This window comes from Pleurodeles waltl, chromosome 1_1 (assembly GCF_031143425.1).
Source record: "Pleurodeles waltl isolate 20211129_DDA chromosome 1_1, aPleWal1.hap1.20221129, whole genome shotgun sequence".
In the NCBI taxonomy this organism is placed as follows: Eukaryota; Metazoa; Chordata; class Amphibia; order Caudata; family Salamandridae; genus Pleurodeles; species Pleurodeles waltl.
This window is the reverse complement of record NC_090436.1, coordinates 775,733,720-775,750,240: the sequence shown is the minus strand read 5'-3', so window position 1 is coordinate 775,750,240 and position 16,521 is coordinate 775,733,720.

Sequence of the window (16,521 nt, the reverse complement as noted above, 5' to 3'; positions counted from 1 at the left end):
TTCTACTTTCCCCCTTTTCTCCTTTCTTCTTCTTTATCCCCTATTCCCCTTTTCAGTGCTGAGATGTTGGGTAGGCCACGTCTTGGCAGGATGGGTGAGGAGGAGCTTATGGCAGGTGTGCCATTTCCTCCCACTCATGATCGAGGCAGGGGGCAGGGGGCAGGGTAATACAGAGGTATCACACTGAGGCGCGAAGAATCCTGTGGGGAAAGGTGCTGCATCACTTGCAGCGCATGTATGGGAGCCAGAGGAATGACCACCAGCTGAAGCACCGTTGGGCTGACCTCATCACCAGGGAGCAAGATCTGCTGGACCACCTGGGAATAGTGATTGGTGGCCCTGTTGGTGAGTACAAATCATGTAAATGTGCACAATTAAAAGCTCTGTTGTGACATCAGATGATTTGTACAATATCTTCCGGCTAAGTTGCTGACTGTGTGGAATGCTGCGGAAGCATACAGGGTCATTGATGGACTATGTGAAGGACCACAATTGCTAGCTGTCAGGAAGCATGTGCTCTGCAAATTTACGGAATACTTTTGCTGAATCTAATTTGGTGCCGCCTTTTTGTCAGACAGCAACACAAAATACAAGCCTATCATGTTTATATAGGTTACATTTGCCAGTGAAGTATAGATTTACTAAAATATTGGCAACCTTTGTTGACGCAATAGCTAGACTGACTTTAGAAACACTACATGATGTAGAAAATTAGTGCTGGCTTCATGTCAATTGATGATAGCAATGTGGCCCAGACATATGTCTCATGTGTGTCTGGTGAGTGTGTAAGGAAAGCGTTTTTGGAAGTTCTATGAATGTTAGGGATTATTGTGGTCCTTCATCTTTTTGGATACATGTCAGATCTGGATTTCAAAACATCGGGAAAAGCTGTAAGGTGCCCTCAGCTAACATCTTAGACTGGTATTTGGAGTTTGTTGTGCCACATTCCAATTAGGGATGGCAGTCCAAAGGTATGCACATGGGTTAATATCTCTATGTTTGGTGCAAATCACCATTGCTGGGCCACATCAAATGAAGAAACTGTAACAACATGAGGGCTTACAAAAGTTCCTGTCCCTCTGTACATTGTACCTATGTGTCATAATTGTGTCATGGCCACATAGGCTGTTTGACTGGTAATGCAGTCCTCAAGTAACCAGGCTTTGGATGTCTCTCTTGGATGCACATGATGAGACGATTACACACCATTATTATTTCTGCTCACTAATGAAGGAGCATGTTTGCCACCACATGATAGTTAGGGCCACTGCATGCGTGCAGATATGTGTGTAATTGTCACAGGAGACCCATGCTATGTACATGTTAGCCGTGATATATCAGATGCAGTATCATCATGTCTGAATGGCTTTCATTACTTATGTCATCTTACACATTGTTTTTTTGTCTTTGAAATTGTTGGTCAGTGCACAGATTCTGAGCACATTTCTTCCTTCCATGCCTTACAGGTGGACCAGCACCCTACACTGTGGAAGAGGTGGCTACATTTGAGGACCCCGACCACTCCAGTAAGTGTTGACATGTCTGTTATGTGTTGTGTTTGCTGGTGATGTTGATGGACTCCTGTGTGTTGAATACATAGCAAGGTGTGATGCGCTGGCCAATCATTTGTCTTGTTCCATGAGTGGGATTTCATTTTCTCACCATTTTTGAGTTGGCCAATGCTTATCCTATTGTATTATCTAGGGATTGTAAGTAATTCCTGTAGGCCCCGCAATGAGAACTGGGGAGAGTCATGTGGATAACACTTGTATCAACAAGAGTCGCACTGGAACTCATCTCAGGTTTAGTCTGCCTGTCAGACCCACATTCTCCCAGATTGGGACTGCAAATCGCTTTCCAACAGACTTCTGCTTCCCTATTCACCAAAGTACTTATTAAAATGTAGGTTGAACTTCCTAGCAGCATGTAGTTCCACATGTAGTGCTACAAGCATGTGGCACTTGAGTGCAATGGCCTAGGTGTACATGCAAATCATGATCATGGGTGTTCATGCAACTCTGTGTCTGTTGTAAGTCATGCCTTACTGGAAGTACATGATGTGGACAAAGGTCTGCATTTCCTGACATGTGTGGTGCTAGGATTGGTCAAGGGTTTGCTGTCTCCTATTTTATGATAGACCTTACCTGTGGTGTGTGTGTAGAGCCAAACACATGTCCAGCTTTCTATAGACTCCTGGGTGTCCATGTTGTTTGGAATTGTTCGTTGTTTCTCCACCCCCCCCCCACCCTCAAACACAGGCATGGGTTTGTGAATAGGGTACCTAGGACTGATGTTACCAGTATGCTACACAGATATGTGAATAAGTGAATGTTTGTTCGGAAGCCAGTATACACACTCAGGTATGGCACATAAGTACTATACTAGCAAGTCCAATTACAACTTGCAGACCATGTGGCTTTAGATTTCCATCCCGTACACTGACATCTGTAGCCCAGGCATTGGTGGAGGATGTGCAGCATGATTGTTAGCTGACAACTGGCAGAACTCAGATGCCAAATTAATGCCAGTTGTTACCCATCTTGTAGGGTTTGGATGTGCTATGTGTGATATGACCTTTGTAGGCTGACCTGCCATGTACTTCCTCAGGGACATTCAATAATCTGTATGGTGATATGAGCTCTTACAAGTACAGTAGATGTACTGTCTGATTTACTTCTTGTGCAGTTCCTAATGTAAATTGTTTGCCTTTGTCTTCACAGCTGCGAACATGACACCCATGCAGGTCCGTGAGTTCCAGAGGCGGGCTATGAGGTACCAACATATCCTGCTGGTAGAGTCAGGGTTCAGACAGATGGCCTGAAGATACCGGAATGAACGGGCCTCCGGAGCATGGAGGGCTTTCCCACAGGGTGGCCCTACTTTGCCCACCCCAGCCACCACTAGCACAACCACCACTTCCACCCAGGTGGCACCACCCACAGCTGGGACTGTTGTCCCAACGTCTACAGTTGCTCCAGGCCCCTTCAGGCAACGGAACGTAAAATGGACCGTGTGCTACGGAAAATCAGTCACCTGCAGCGGGATGTTCGACATATGAACAGGCACGTGCGGTCCATAAAGCGGACCCTCCGGAGGGCCAACCTCTAGACTTTTTGATATGGACATGATTCCCTCCCCTCCCTCCTCTCTCCTTGTTCTCATACTTAGTGGGCTTAGGGGGCTTAGTGTTAGGTTAGTATAGGCTGTTAGTTTAGTTAGTGTTAGTGGGTGGGGGGTCCTGATTCTTTCTATTTTTACTTTTTAAGTGTGTGGGTGGGTGGGTGGGGGGCTCTGCTGGGGTTCTTGTGTGTTTACAAAAAAAAATCCAATTTTCTTTTTTAAATATAAAAAAAATATATATTTGTTTAGTATAGTATGTGTTTAGGTTAGTATCTGTTGTCCTCCACGTGTCCTGTCTCATAAGGGGGTGGGGGTTGATGTTTAGAACATTTCATTACATGTGATAAGTAAATTTAGGTTAAGTTAGTTAGGGACAGTTGTGGGTAATGAGTAGTTAGGGTAGATTAGGGTAGGTAAGACTTTTCCCTGAGTTTCCTCTTCTGTGATTACCGTTTAATAAATATATACTGAACCCTTTACAGTATGTGTTAAATGCTTGTTGATCAGGGCCTTGGCATTAGTGTACATTAATTTTGTTCTGTTACATTTGTGTCCTATGCTACAAACAAATCCCAACTGAGCTGTAAGATTTGCAGCTACCCCAGAGCTACCTTGCAAAGATTCCACCATTCGTTGCAACCACCAATCACAGTTAATATGGGTCCCAATGTGTTTTTTTCAATAAGTATGTTTTCAAAGTCACAAACAGTGCTTCCAGATTTGGTATTGGGGGAACTGTTTTAGGTCTGACTGGAGTGTGATGTTCAAGGGCACCCTTCTAAGGTGAGTGGTCGTAAGCACTCTTGTAGTATCGTCTTCATGACTCACATAGATCATTTGTGACACTGTTCAGCATGATTACCTATTTGGGTGTAAACTCAGACACCTTCATTCATGCAGTTTTTGGAGTGTTTGCTTAGATTTGTGTGCACTGTTATATGCATTAGTATTGCATGGTGACAACATTTTGCTGCCACTATTTGATGACTTAGATATCCCTTGAGGAAGCATTATTCTGTCCAACACAGCATGATGGTGTATGGTTTCTCACTTCATCAGATATTACCCTTAGGAAGGGCAGAGTATGATGAAATCCTGGCCAGTGTGCAAATTTATCTAACTACATAATTTCAGGACAGTTGTATTGACAAGCTACGTAATTTGACAGGAGTCACATTTCAGTTATCTACTGCACAGTTGATGTGTCACATTACACAGAGACAAAGTTGTTGTGTAAGTGCCATTTATTGAAAAGTGCTGTAGTGCTATATGTACATTGTCCATGATTGTGAGTCCATTATAGTGACATTTTCCATTGTGAACCTACACAAGTGGTAAAGGAAAATGCTTTTGACATGCTGGAGTGATGTGTCAGATAGAGCAGAGGGACAGGATTTGCCAATGAGTAAGAGAGAGAGACAAGCACTGGGTGGCTGACAAGATATACAGTGGTTTGCAGAAAAGTCATTGAGTACAGTTGTTGTAAGACTGGCATGTTACAAAGCGCTGGACCTTGGTAATAGTTGGCCATGTGGCAGGGACTAGTCCTTCTGGGTACTTTTCCGTGTGAGGGTGATCTGCTCCATGTCTTCTTCTTCTGATGTGTGTGTTGCCTCCTCTGTCCGTGGTGGTGGTGGTTGTGAAGGGGCACCACACACCTCAGTGTTAGAAGATGTGGAGTCAGACATCCTGGTCACTGCTACCTGTGAAGGTCTTCAGGGCAGTACTGCAGCAAGGAGGATCTGTTGATTCTTAAGAATAGCAGCCACATCACGATGGTAGGCAGGCAGGTCGGCCCTGAGGGGGTCATGATTGCATTTGTGCATGCAGTGGAAGGTTTGGGGTGCGAGGTGTTGTAGCAACTCCCTTACTGCAGTGGTGAATTCCTTGACAGTTTCTTGTAGTCCTTGCAGGATGGATGTTAGGGCTTGCATAGCTGCTGCCTGATCTGCAGATGACATCATCCACGAACGCACCCCCTCTAGGCTGGCTGCCATAGTTTGCATCCCCACCTCATTGGCCAGCTCCCGCTGTACCCCAACTACAGTTCTCTCAAAGCTGGTGCCTGTGTCGTCTGAGTCCTCAGCTGTATTGGAGTTGGCAGGTCTTACAGTTGGGGTGGTGGGTGGATCCTCTGCGATGGCTGCTTGTTCTGTGCTCCTCCTTGTGACTGAAGGTTGGGTCTGAAGGGTTCCAAGGACATCTTGAATGGTCTGCTGGGGAATGTTTGTCAGCTCGTCATCCATGTCATCAGGGTATTCCGGGACAGGCATACCCGCAGGAGATCCATCGTCCTCTGAAATGAAATGTGGTACAATTAGTGTGTGTGTGTTGTGGCATTTGTTGATGTGACATGCCTGCCTTGTGATGATTTCACATTGTGATCTTGTTTCCTGTTCATTGCTCCAGTCTTTCAGATGGGCATTCTCCCAGGCCTATGGCCCACCTGCATGTCCCATGTATAGTATTAAGTTATTGGACTTCTCAGCATCATCACCTTCTTGTCCTACTCAACCCTCCGTCTACATCCATTCTCATGGTGAGACCTTTCACTTGCTGTGGGTGTTCCGATGGCACTGGTACCACACTTAACAATCTGGACCTGCCCCAGTCTCTGATCTTTCACATCCACTTATATGTAGTTGACATGTAGTGTATCTTATGCATAGCATTGTTATGGCACGATATGGATGTTGGCATTGGTAATGTGTACAGCTGATGTTAGGGAATGTGTGGTACATTGGATTGCCCTGATAGTCGTAGCAGTGTCCTATTTCCTCCACTGACTGTGCAGGTGTATTTCAGTGACCAGTTACATGTGTCCTCCCCCTCAATGCTGTTGTCTGAGCAGTATGACATTTGGGATTTTACATTGTGACCCAGGCACAAGATGGACCCTGACATATGCAGCATGGGTGTGACCTTAGTGCTGTGTAGCTCCTAATGTGGATAACATTGGCTGATGTTTGCAACAACTATGGGCATTCGCATTTGACAGGACTGGAGCCTTTGTCTTGTTTCAGAGGATTATTGAAGTTGTCATCCTCAACCCTCTAATTTAGGTGTGTATGATCCATGGGGATGTTACTGCCATTGGCTACTTGAGCTGCACACAGAGCGGAGGTGGTAGTGGCAACTGTTGTCACTGTTACATTCCAGTTGTTGGTATGACTAGAGGTTGTTAATTGGGCTCTAGATAATGTAGGGGGTATGGTGGCTGACGTGTGACGGGATGTCAGTTTGACGTTGTGCCCTTCCCTCCTGGCGTGGCTTTACCTTTGCTCCATCGTTGGCATGGCAGCATGCCCCCATGGGACTGTTGTTGGTGTAGTGTAATGGTGTGCCCCAACTTTTCTCTGTGCAGGCCATGCCCCCATGCCATACACCTTTACCCATGCCACTCCATGTATATGATGACTTCCATGCATTTTGTGGTCGGTATCCCCCCCTGCTTACATTTGACATTAGTGCTTTTTAATTCCCCATGCGACTTACCCTAAATGTGTGTTGTCTCCTGGTAGTCTGCGCTGTCCTGTCCTTGAATCCCTGTGACGATCTCCTCAGGGATGACGGCTGCGACCATCTCCTCCATGTGGTCCAGGACCTCCTGGTGTGCCGGACTCCCACCTATAGTCTGCAGTGCTGCCTTCCTGTTCCTGGCCATCTTTTCCTTGGTCCTGCGCTTGCAGTCATGCCAGCGTTTATTGCACTCAATGACTGTTCTGCGTACATCTGCCACACTGTTAATCTTGTCAACAATTTGTTGCCATATTGCCTCTCTTCTACTGATTGGCAACTTTGAGGTAACAAACAGTTGGTGCTGGTGTTCCGTCACCTCTTTAACCAGAATTTCCTGCTCCTCTGCACTGAAGCGACACTTTCTTTTCTTCTTAAAAGTGTCCTGGTTCTTGTGTGGGTCCTCCTGACTGGATCCTGGTCTGTTGTCATCTTCTTGGGGTCTGTACAGGCATCTGGGATCCATTTTGGCCCTCCTCTGCTGAAATGGCTGTGTTCACGGGGAATTTTTAAGATATTGCGTCAAAAACATTGCATATCCGGTTTGCGGTGTCGTAAATCGACCTACAATCATTTCCGCGGCGTTAACGTTGTTTTGCTTTACGACTTGACGCTGCGGTGTGCATAAAAAAAAATGACTTACACCTGTGGTTTGCGCCACCGTGCATCAAAGTATAAATTTGACGCCCGCACGGCACACCAAAATGGCGTTAGCCGGCGGTAATATTTTTTATGCAAAACTGCGCCAGCGTGGTTTTGCGTCAAAAAGTATAAATATGGGCCAAAGTACCTGAGATGCATTAAAAACAAAGACGATGCAGGCCGAAGGGAGATGATGTGTCGAAAGAGCCAGAGATGTGTCGGCTCCTTACTGTTGTAGGCATGGTGATGCGTCCGCTCCTTACTGTCACAGGGGAGGTGAGGCATTGTTTGCAGCATGAAAGGTTGGTTCCTTATGCAGTGTGGTGTCGATGGAGAAAATGGTGCCCAGGGACAACACATTGGTGGTACGTCGAAAGTCAAGCCACGATGGGTCGATCTCACAACCATGAAGCAGGTGCTGCATCTGAGTCAGGGAGGTGCATCACAAAACTCAGTGATGAAGTGCTTAAGACTCATGCAGCGTGGTTCTTTTGATGTGCTGCAATGAAAAGCTGGGGCCTGCATTGAAAACCATGGATGATGCCTCAAGCAATGCGGGCAGCAGCGATGCGTCAAATCTTTACAGCGGTTCGAAACAACGCAGTGAGTCGAAGCATGGATTTTCTTCTTGTAGCACCAAAAAACCTCCTTCAACGGCCCAGAACTGGATTTGGCACCACCTAAGAGGAAGATTAAATATTTGGTGTCCCTGAGACTTCTTAACAGGAGGCCAGCTCAGCTCAAGCCCTTGGAGAGCCTTGGGAAGCAGGATGTAGAAAGCAAAGTCCAGTCCTTTTACTCCCAGGACAGAAGCAGCAAGCAGCAGGCCAGCACAACAAAGCAACAGGCAGAGTGGCAGTCCCTCCTTCAGCATCCAGCTCTTCTTCCTAGCAGAAGGTCCTCAGTCCAGATGTGTTCCAGAGGTCCATTACTTATACTCACTTCTGTCTTTGAAATAGGCAAACTTCAAATAGAAGTCTTTTTAGTGCACAAGACCCTGCCTTTCCCGCCCTGGCCCCTGACAAACTCCAGGGGGTTGGAGACTGCTTTGTGTAAGGACAGACACAGCCCTATTCAGGTGCAGGTGTCAGCTCCTCCCACCACTCTAGCTCAGAAAGACCCATTAGGATATGCAAAGCACACCTCAGCTCCCTTTGTGTGACTGTTTAGTGGGAACGTACCAACAGCCCAACTGTCATCCTCACTCAGACGTGTATTCCACAGACAAGTAAAGGCGCAGAATGGTTAAGCAAGAAAATGCCCACTTTCTAAAAGTGGCATTTTCAAACTTACTATTTAAAAGTTAACTTCACCAAAAGATGTATTTTTAAATTGTGAGTTCCGAGACACAATCTCCATATCTCTAGCTGCTCCATATGGGAAATTATACTAAGATATTTCAAGGCAATCCCCATGATACCCAAATATAGAGCTAGGCCTTGCAATAGTGGAAACCTCATTTAGCAGTATTTCACCATCAGGACATGTAAAACACATCAGTACATGTCCTACCTTTTAAATACACTAAACCCAGTGCATGGGTCTGCCTTGGGCTTACCTTAGGGATGGTTTACATGTAGTAAAAGGGAAGGTTTTGGCCTGGCAAGTAGGTGCACCTGTCAGGTTGAAATGTCAGTTTAAATCTGCACACACAAACACTGCAGTGGCAGGTCTGAGACATGTTTACAGGGCTACTCATGTAGGTGGAATACTAATCAGTGTTGCAGGCCCACGAGTAGTAGCATTTGATTTACAGGCCCTGGGCACACATAGTGCACTTTAATTGGGACTTACTATTAAATCAAATATGGCAATCATGGATAAAACATTTGCCAATACATTTTAAACAGAGATCATATGCACTTCAGCACTGGTTAGCAGTTGGAAAGTGCCCAGAGTCCTAAAGCCATCAAAAACAGGTCAGAAAAAATAATCGCAAGAAGGCAAAAAGTTTGGGCATAACCCTGTTAAAAGGCCCGGATCCAACAGCATCTAACATGTGATTGAAATATTTTGCAGGCAGCAGGAATTCATCCACTTGTTTTTTTGTACCAGTTGATAACACCCTGTATAATTTGATTAATAATTTCAGGTCTCAACACTTGTACAACAGAGGTGAGAAACCCTCCGACGTTATCTCCATGGGGTCATTCAGGCTACTATGCTACAAGTACACCTGTATAAATCTCCCAAAGTAGGCAAGAATGGATTCTTTTGGCTCTTGGGATGTTTGAAAAATCTAGGGCCAATATTTTTCCTTTTGTGGAACCTTAGTCTTAAAGTGAGCAATGACTGTGTTATGTTTGGTTTTGACCAATGGTGACAGTGCATTTGTGTTTGCTACTCTATGGCGTTCTTGCATCGAACAATCCACAGCTCCCTCACATTCTACCCACAGATCCCTTATGACTGCCACTTCAAAAAGCGCATCCAGATCCTCCCATAGGACCTTTGAAATGGTCATTATGTCTTCCATCTGACCGTACCATTTTTCAGTATTTACCCTCAACTTGAGGAGAGAATTTGTGAAATAGAAGTGGTATGTCTGAGACCAGGGAACATGTACTTATTCTATTTCCTGAACCTGTCTCAAAGAGTATTCCTTTACTACACCCTCTGTGACTTCTACCTCATCATCCCTTGTGGATCCTTTCTTCTGTTTTACCTTCAACGTTGCTTTCTTAGACCACAACCAACTGCCAAAATTTCTCCATATCGCTTCACATGCTGATGATCTAGATCAGTTACCTCATGTGTATCTTCAATACCTGAAGTTTTAACAATCTCAATTTCTTGTCACCCATCATCACCCTGACGTTGTTTCGTAATTTCTTTTTTTGCATCCGATTAAATCAACATTTGTTCGCCACGCTCTCTATTTTTGCACGTGCCACCATCACAGCCTCTTTACTCAGGTAAAGTAACTCATTCTTGTTGTAATGTCCCATAAATCCAACCCTACATTGCCCTTTACAATCTCTTCAAGCTTGATTTTTAGTTGGGCTGCATTGAGTCTCTGAGAAGTCTGTTCTTTGGGTTGTGGGGTAGCTTGAGGAGTTGTGGTGGTTATCATAACATCCGTAGCATGGGGTTTGCAAGGTTTCACCCTTTGGGGTGCAAGAATCTAATATACTGGACACATTGACAAATTTCAGAGGAATACTCTGAAGCATGGGACTCTGGGGCATGCCAGTGATGGTTGAAAGGCGTGAGAGATACTTGGGCTATCTGAAGGTCGGATTTAACTAATGCAATAGGTGTTGAAGTCTGGACACAGAGTGAGACAGTAGATTCAATATAACTTGGAGGTGTAGTAGCTTTCAGAAGGGTCAGGGTAATCCCTGGTCCTGATGCTGCATTATATGGGGTGGGCTCATTCTGAATAGTTTGTCTATGAAAACATCCTCCTCCTTATCCTCACCCTCTACCTTTGTCTCATCCTTAGGTTTTTTTATATCGCTAGGCTATTCCTTCTACTTATCTTCACTATCAGAGGGTAAGCTCCTATCATCTCAATCACTTTCTTTCTCCATCTCTTCTGCCTCTCATCATCCTTTGCACTTATCCTTAGATAAGCTTTATCACAGATCTTTAATGATTGTTTTTTCTTTTTTTGTTTTTATTTACAACCTGCTCCCAAAGATTCAGAGCCTCAAGCCGTGTGGGTCTAGGCTGGGGCCTCAAGTAATAAATTCTCCTTCTCAGGTTTCTATGTTTATAATGTGGAAGGTGCCACTTAGTGAGAACCATAATCCCCCATCTTTTGCCCTGTATTTGTGCCATTGACTGAGCCACATGCATGTGTATAACCATCTCCTTGCTGCCATTTCCCTAGCTGGTGTACCTTAGGGTGTAAACGTCTCTTCTTTATGTGCATTTATCTGTTTTTCCAAAAAAGAGATTTCCCATTCTGTCACTATTGTCAATCGCTCCTTGTTCCATTCTCACACACTCTCTACTCTGTGGAATTCACCATTTGCCCACCAATATGTGTGTCTCGGTCAAAGGTCAATCAGGTGCAGCACAACTTCAGCATTTGCAAGCCAATCCCTTAGCAGCACCTTGTGACATAAGCATCAATGCATTGCTGGCTTCCCCTGAACTCTTCCCACCTTTCTCACTGTTAATGTTTGTCTGCTTCTTCTAAACAGAAATTCTATGATACAGAGAATACTGTGGCCCTCATTATGTCCCTGGCGATCTTCTGAATGCCAGGGTTAATGTGGCTGTATCAACGCCAACAGGCTGGCGGTGTGTACTGCCACATCTCCACTCATACCGCCATAGCGGCATGAACCTTTGGGACGGAGATTTACATCTCAGATCCGGTGGTCCACCGCCAGCAGCATAAAGAGCAGGCCTACCGCCATGGTTTCCTCGGTGGTAGCTATGTCACGAAAACCATGGTGGTAGGGCTTACCGGTGACAGGGAATTCCTTCCCTGTCACCGGTAGACGCCTGCTCTACCCCCAGCAAGCACCTAACCCTCCACCCCTGATCCAAACACACACACCCCCACCCCCACCACCGATCCATTCACATACACCCCCACCCCAGTCCATTCACGTACACCCCCACTCCATACACACAAACTCTCGTTGACACGCACACACTCACCCTCACAACACCCATTCATACACACGCAGACTTGCACCCACCACACAACTGTTCCCACCCCCCACAGCCATACACAGACACACACCCACACACACTCACATCCCCCCTCTCTGCACCCCCTTCAGTCAGAGCACCCCACCCCCGCCCCGCATAAATGCACACAGACACCCACATGCACCACGCATACACCCATTCACCTACACTTCCATATACGCATCCACTCACACTCATCCATACACGCATTCACTCATACATACTCACTGACATTCAGGCATGCATTCACACAGACATGCAGACACGCACTCACTTCAGCATTCATACATGCATTCACTCACAACCATGCATACACCACAGCGTTCACAATCATACACGCACACACACACATTCATACACACACACAGACGCCACACACTCACACACAACACTTTACACCCTCCCCCGCCCCTCCCCTGTTGGATGCCTGACTTACCTTGTCCAGCGAGGAGGTCGTCCGGCAGGGAATGGGAAGGGGCGCTGCTACCACCAGCACCGCCCGCCAGCAGAACACTGCCAGACCGTATTAATGGTACAATAGAGGCGTCCTACTGGCAGTGCTGGTGATAGCAATGGCAGAACACCACCGACCGCGAGCATCGATACTGCCGGATTGCCACCTAAATTGTGGCAGAAATCCAGCAGTACAGTATACATAAATACCACTGAAGTCATAATGACCGACTATGTACTTTCACACAGTAGTAATGTCTTGACCTGCGAAGGTCTACTCTATCCGGCATGCTTACTCATGTGCACTAAGGAATGAACAACTATCAATCTCATTTAACTGTAAGCACCTCAAAGTACACCTCATCTTAACAGACATTTTCGACAACTTGATAAATCTAACTGAGATGCCTCATTACAACTTTATACCATAAATGTCTTTCTTCAGAAATGATCCATATACCGTTCAAAAGTTGAAAAATATAGTCAAGAACACAATAACTGCCATGCTTACGAGTCTAAAAACTAATGGTGCATAGTAGCTGGATTCAAAATCCGTCCACTACATTTTACCACAACATTCCAAAATACAAATCCCAACATGCAATGCTTTAACTCAGTTCTCATCCACCTTCTGCAAGCACATAAATCCCTATTAATACTCATGTCATTCTTTCTGGGTTACCGTGTCAACTACCTCATCTCTCCACAGTCTCTTGGAATCAGGATCAGATTGGGCTGGGTCAGTTTTGTATCTCAGGTCAAAACCATCTGATCCATGAAGGTAGAGTAATCAAGTCTGTGGTCAACTTACCTTATCCAACTATGTCCCATTAGCACTAGACAGATCCACTAGAAAACATAAATTCTGCTACCAGATCTATTCGTGCACAAACCTTTGCCTCATTTACTTGCCCAATGTTCACCAACGGCTTGGACCGGAGCCATGTAGTCCCTAACAGACGTTTGTGCTCCTGATGGACCCGTCTCTACTTAATTAAATCCCATGTATTAGAATGAAGCTGTAGACATTATCAATGAGAATGCCAATCAATAAGTAGATAAGCAAATAAATTGCAAAGTACAAGAAGAACTCTCTAAAGTTCCACGGGAAATCCAGCATGGATTCACCTTCCAAGGAATGGAAACGGTGAGGCTCCTAACATCACATCCGTTTATAGGACTTTAGAGAAGGAATTTCATACATTTACTACACAATTGCATTTTTCAAAGGATATGCACCAATAGAGAACAAGCAAAAAGAAACATTATACATTCTCATAATTCTACTACATTGTGCTTGAGCATTCTCAGAGCCTATTCATGTGACATGACTTGTTATATAGTATGCTACTCGGTCTGAGACAGTTGACATTGATTAGGTACAACATATTCAGAGTGGCTGGGAAAATCTTAGAGGCAGATTTATTAAAAGTGGCCCTGCACCTAGTGCTGCGCCACTTTTCAAGCACCCCTTAGTTCAAACAGCTCCCGCTGACACAAAGCAGACTTTTCATCTGTTTGTCTGCACACAAATAATCGTGCAGGGAAACAGATTAAATTATTGCTCCTGCAAGTGCGGAGCTGCTATTTAAAGCAGGTCGTTGATTGTGCGAGCAATGCTGGCTCCTGCAGGATGCGTGGAGCCGGCTAGGACCATGGGGGCATTGAGACTCCCCTGCAGTCCTGTCATGCTTTCTCTCTATGGGATGGAAGAGAGAAAGATTGTCATTGAAATGGTCTCTGCGTACAATGACGTCAAAGAGACAGACTAGCAAGATGTTTGGTAAGAATTTTATAGTTACGTTTGGATGCAGAGCAGAGCAAAGCCACTTCTGGTGTAATGATCGAGGTCTTGTGCTGTCACTCAGTAGGCTGAAGGTTCAAATCCTAGTACTACTTTGCAGTGTGTCTATTTATTTTCTAGTGTTTTCGTTGTTAAACATTCCTAGTGATCAAACATTGAAGTATTTTTCACCCTCAAAGTTAGTGGGTTGAATGTCATAGCCAGGGCCACTGGAATTATGTGATTGTGTGGCCGTGGCAATTTTCACATAATGATAGATTTGCCATATGTGTCACACTATCCATCATCTACTGCATAATCTGCAGATTTTTACCCAAAAAATTTTTTTTTTCTAGCTCAAGTGGTTCAAAGGTTATTAGAAATGCAGCGACACATGCTGTAGCGCCATGGAAGGCCCTTTGCAAAGCTGGACTGGTCACCTTTCAGTTGCCTATTGCTATACTGTGATGTTAAACTGGTATTATTGAGGCACAACCAATGCCCAGACAGTGCTACCAAGTTTAACAATCATGAAATAATGACGTTGTATCAGTACAAAATGTGACACTATGCGTCATAATTTGCCTTTTCTTGAGGCATAATTTACTCAACACTGCTGCATAATATGGCCCTCACCTGGTGCATAATTCCAGTGGCCAGGGCCATAGCTAAGTCTGGACACTGCATAGTGAGGAGTCACCTCTAGCCTAGTGATTAAGGTCTCTGACATGCACACTGAAGGTTACAGGTTGTGTCTACGAGAGTGTATGGTCATTTCCTGCTTTAGTTTCTTTTCAACTATAAATATTTAAGTTACATACTGAAAGGTGATCTCATTCTATTTAATTGTGATTTTTTTTAATTTTTTTTCAATTTGTCCAGAAATATCTCCAAGTATATCATTCATCAAAGTCTAAATCACTCTCTTTCTCTCAATCTTTCACTTTATGGCGGAGGGTTGCCCCCGCCAGAAGCAGCTGCCGCAAATCACCTTAAATAAATGAAAAGATAATAAACCATGTTGGGGATTACGAGATGAGGGGAGTGCACTGTCCACTCTCCTCACTGCGCATGTATGTTTGGCCGGCGGTCTTGGGTCGGGCAAACATACATGCGCAGTAGGCTCTCTCCAGCCCAGCAACACAGTTGCCAGGCTGCAGAGAGCCTGCACAGGCTCCCAGTCTACCCTGTCAGGATTTGCCACAGGGCAGACTGGGAGCATGTGCCTGCCTGCAGCGACGAGAGAGGAGCGGCGTGGTGCAGGAGCAGGTAAGTACATTTTTTTTTGTTCTATTAATTTTCCCCCCACAACTCCACCGCGCCCCCACACCCATGTGATCCCCGCGTCCAATGCGCTGCCCCACCCCAACAAAGCCCTGCGAGCCACTCCTGCCATCCAAGCCAACCTGGAATGAGCAAAAGCAACCCCTACACCTGTGTGTTGTGTAGTCATTGCCAGGTACTCAGGCTGAGGAGGATGCTACAACTGGCTATGAGATAAGGGATAAGTAACCAAAAGAAGAAAGTACTCTCCTAGAAGGTTTGCTATGTGCCTTTGTCGAAGTCCCAAGTTGAGGTTGGCATATGAGGAGTCAAAGTGCAACTCCAGCTGTTGTGAAGCACTTGACCAAAAAGAAAGCTTCACTAAGAAGGCTACGCATCATTGGTCAAGAAGCTACGACCAAGACTATACTAAAGGTACTGTGCTGCCACTCAATATAAAGTTGTAAATGTTATGTAGCACTGACGCTGAAGGCAGATACAACCAGGTTTACAAGGTGCAGCCAAGGACAATCAGAATTTATCACATAACATTGTGAATAATAGCGCTGGCTGACAGTATAAATAAAAGGAAACATACTTGTACTACACTTATCAGGGTCTTGATAAGTGGAGAATTACGACCTCAGTTCTGGGTGGGGAGATTCAAGAAGACACACTGTAGTTGTGCTTGCTGAGCTGTCTAATGCGTGAAGCAACACACCTATAAAGCTGCAGGTGAAAGCTCAGAACAACTCTAGATGTCTCCACGAGTGAAGAGGCTCCAATGTAGACCAAGAAGAATGTCAAAACTCCAAACTCTGCCCTGGATAACCCAGAGGCTGATCTATCGTCGGGCCTCAGTGATGATGCAGATTCTCAGGGACAGCCAACAACATTCGAAAGAGCTCCATCCTCAATCCCAGCCACTCCCATGAACAGTTACAATGCTGCTACTTTCCTGAAACCACCATTACTTTTTGATGCTGCCAAAAAGCAAAATATTGGCAATAGATGGACAACTTTGACAGAGAAATTTGAAGATTACACTGAGGCCCTTGCAGAGATTAACAACAGAAAGATTATCAAATGTCTTA